The sequence below is a fragment of the Chrysemys picta genome, chromosome 7 (assembly GCF_011386835.1).
Source record: "Chrysemys picta bellii isolate R12L10 chromosome 7, ASM1138683v2, whole genome shotgun sequence".
Lineage (NCBI taxonomy): Eukaryota > Metazoa > Chordata > Testudines > Emydidae > Chrysemys > Chrysemys picta.
This window is the reverse complement of record NC_088797.1, coordinates 14,824,822-14,829,186: the sequence shown is the minus strand read 5'-3', so window position 1 is coordinate 14,829,186 and position 4,365 is coordinate 14,824,822.

Sequence of the window (4,365 nt, the reverse complement as noted above, 5' to 3'; positions counted from 1 at the left end):
CCCTGGCTACAGAACTTCTCCAAAATAATTCCTAGATCATATCTTTTAGAAGAAAAAAATCTAATCTTGATTTAGAAATAGTCAGTGATGGAGAATCTGCCATGGCCCCTGGTAAATTGTACCAATTGTAAATTACTTTCAGTGTTGAAAATAAGATGTGTACATTTTTAGTCTGAATTTATCTGGCTTCAGCCATTGGATGGTGTCACACCTTTCTCTGCTAGACTATAGAGTCCATTATTGAATATTTGTTCCCTAGGTAGGTGCTTAAACTGCAATCTAGTCATCCCCTTAGCTTTAAACTGCATAGATTGATAGAGCTAAATCACTATAAGGCATGTTTTTTAATCCTTTAATCATTTTCGTGGCTCTTCTCTAAACCCTCTCCAATTTATCAACATCCTTCTTGAATTGTGGGCACCTGAATTGGACACCGTATTCCAGCAGCAATCACCCCAGTGCCAAATATAGAGGTAAAATAACCTCTCCATCCCAGGATTACATTAGCCCTTTTGGCCACAGTGGTCACACTATTCAGCTGATTATCCACAATCCCCAAATCCTTTTCAGAGTCACTGCTTCCCAAGATAGTCTCCCATCCGGTAAGTATGGCCTACATTCTTTGTTCCTAGGTGTGTCCATTTATGTTTAGCTGTATTAAAACATACATTGTTTGCTTGCACCCAGTTTATCAAGTGATCTAGATTGCTCTGTATCAGTGACCTGTCTTCTTCGTTATTTACCACTTCCACAATTTGTGTCATCTGCATACTTTGAGTGATTTATGCTTTTTCCAGATCATTAATAAAAATGTTAAATAGCATAGTGCCAAGGACTGATTCCCTAGACTCCCACCCATGATATGCATCATATCTCTGAGTTACCTCTCCAGGGTAAGCATCTTACATTCTTATATGTCCTGTAAGGCAATGTGTGTATTTTTATGACAATAGGGAAATAAAATTGCTATATTGAGTTTTCAGAGAGGGAATATCTTTTAATTTTTGTGTGAATTCTTTTCCATTTTCATCCATCATAGTATTTGGTGTTTGTGCTGTAGGCAGAAACTGCCACTGCCTCATATGGTGCTCATTTGTTCATGAACGCTTACCTGGCAAGGCTTTCTTATTTGTGAATCAGGTAACTTCAGCAGCCAAATTGCTCTAATGATTTTAATTTCTGCTAGAGAAACCGCAAAATAACTTGTTTTACTGCAGCAAGTTTCATGCATGCTTTGAATTTGCAAAACTTTTGTGGCAGTTTCTCACTGTTCATTATTGCTTTCTCCTTCACTTTGACATGATACATGTTAGGCTTTGTGCAAAGGGCTCAGTACCCAACTCAATGTCAAACTTCAAGCTATCCATCAAGTATCCTGTGATCCTGACAGTGTTTAATGACTTCTTTTCTAACTGCAGGCAGGATGAATTAGCACCACATGAACAAATAATACACAACTTTGATCTCTTAAAGATGACACAATATATATTTATTGCCCTCAACAATGTCAGTAAAATAGATATAAGCTGATTACAGCTGAGAGACCTGGCCAGTAAGCTTGTTTTTGTTCTTACAGCAAGCTTGCCTCGAGAGATGCAATTTTTCATAGAATCATTGACGATTAGGATTGGAAGCGACCTCAGGAGGTCATCTAGTCCAACCCCCTGCTCAAAGCAGGACCAACCCCACCTAAATAATCCCAGACAGGGCTATGTCAAGCCGGGCCTTAAAAACCTCTAAGGATGGAAATTCCACTACCTTCCTAGGTAACCCATTTCAGTGCTTCACCACCCTCCTACTGAAATAGTTTTTCCTAATATCCAACCTAGACCTCCCCCACTGCAACTTGAGACCATTGCCCCTTGTTCTGTCATCTGCCACCACTGAGAACAGCCTAGTTCCATCCTCTTTGGAACCCCCTTTCAGGTAGTTGAAGGCTACTATCAAATCCCATTCTTGTTGCTAACATACCTGTAGAAAGCCTTCTTGTTACCCTTCACATCCTTGCTTGCTGCAACTCCAATTGTGCTTTGGCCTTCCTGATTACACCCCTGCATGCTCAAGCAATATTTTTATACTCCTCCCTAGTCATTTGTCCGAGTTTCCACTTCTTGTAAGCTTCCTTTTTGTGTGTTAAGCTCACTGAAGATTTCTCTGTTAAGCCAAGCTGGTCACCTGCCGTATTTGCTATTCTTTCTGCACATCGGGATGGTTTGTTCCTGCGCCCTCAATAAGGCTTCTTTAAAATACTGCCAGCTCTCCTGGACTCCTTTCCCCTTCATATTAGCCTCCGAGGGGATCTTGCCATCAGTTCCCTGAGGGAGTCAAAGTCTGTTTTTCTGAAGTCCAGGGTCTGTATTCTGCTGCTCTTCTTTCTTTTGTTAGGATCCTGAACTCGACCATCTCACGGTCATTGCTGTTCAGGTTGCTACCCACTTCTACTTCCCCTACCAATTCTTCCCTGTTTGTGAGTAGCAGGTCAAGAGGAACATGGCCCCTAGTTGGTTCCTCCAGCACTTGCAGCAGGAAGTTGTCCCCAACGCTGTCCCAAAACTTCCTGGATCATCTGTGCACTGCTGTATTGCTCTCCCAGCAGATGTCAGGGTGATTGAAGTCCCCCATGAGAACCAGGGTCTGTGATCTGGAAACTTCTGTTAGTTGTCTGAAGAAAGCCTCCTCCTCCTGGTCTGGTGGTCTATAGCAGACATCCACCACAGCATCACCCTTTGTTGCTCTCGCCTCTAAACTTAACCCAAAGACTCTCAACAGGTTTTTCTCCAGTTTCATACTGGAGCTCTGAGCAATCATACTGCTCTCTTACATACAGTGCAATTCCTCCACCTTTTCTCCCCCACCTGTCCTTCCTGAATGGTTTATATCCATCCATGACCGTGCTCCAGTCAGTTATCTGACCAAGTCTCTGTTATTCCAATCACATCATAGTTTCTTGATTGTGCCAGGACTTCCAATTCTTTCTGCTTGTTCCCCAGGCTTCATGTACAGGCACCTAAGATAACTAGCCGATTTGCCCTTCTTTCTCAATATGAATCAGGAGGCCTCCTCTGTTGCACCTTCCTCCTTGTGTTTCCTCATGGTATCCCACTTCCCCACTTACCTCAGGGCTTAGGTCACCATCCCCCAGCGAATCTAGTTTAAAGCCTTCTTCACTAGGTTAGCAAGCCTGCCTGCAAAGATGCTCTTCCCTCTCTTTGTTAGGTGGATCTCATCTCTTCCTAGCAATCCTTCTTCCTGGAACAACATCCCATGGTTGAAGAATCCAAATCCCTCTCTTCGACACCACCTGCGTAACCATGCATTTACCTCCACAATTTGATGGTCCCTACCTGGCCCTTTTCCTTCAACAGGGAGGATGGATGATAACACGACTTGCACCTCAAACTGCTTTATCCTTCTTTCCAGAGCCACATAGTCTGCAGTGACCTGCTCAAGGTCATTCTTGGCAGTATCATTGGTGTCCATGTGGAGAAGTAGGAAGGGGTAGAGGTCTGAGGGCTTGCTCAGTCTCGGCAGACACTCCATCACATTCTGAATTCTAGCTCCAGGCAAGCAGCACACTTCTTGAGTTTCCCGGTCAGGACGGCAGATGGATGACTCTGTCCCCCTTAGGAGGGAGTCCCCGACCACCACCACCCATCTCCTCCTCTTGGGAGTGGTGGTCGTGGAACCCCCATCTCTAGAACAATGCATCCCATATCTTCCAGTCAATGGGGTCTCCTTCTGATCCCTTCCCTCAGATGACTCTTCCAAACCATTCACTGCTGTAGTACCAATGCAGAGAGCCTGAAAATGGTTTCTTACATCTCTCTGTCTTGGGGATACATGGGTTCTCCTCTTTCTCCTTCTGGAGGTCACATGCTGCCAATTTTCTTCCCCGTTCTGCACTGTCCTCTCTGATTCTTCAGCATGCTGTGCCTGCAGTACCAAACGCTGACTTCTATCCAGAAAGTCTTCATTTTCTCAGATGCAATGCAGGGTTTTCTTCCTTTTTAATTTTATTATGCAGTGTACAGTATTTCTAACATATGAGTAGGGTAGAGGTATGGGATGAAATACAAAAAGCAGCGCGTGGAACTGTGGTGAAACACTTAATACTGTCCATTAGATTGTCACTGCATATTGCATTACTATCCGCTGATTTTGCAAAGGTTAATGTCACGTTACTCTCCTATAATCTCTTGGCTTCAGGAACAGAAATACATCCAGGATGCATTGTTTAGTTAATCAGTTAGCACTCAACAATCTAGTTTTAATCTTTAACTATTTTCTGGATCATCTGAATATAGTAATAGTGGACAGAACAGGAGTAGTCAGGATAACACTTCTATTAGCATAGTGATGCTAATT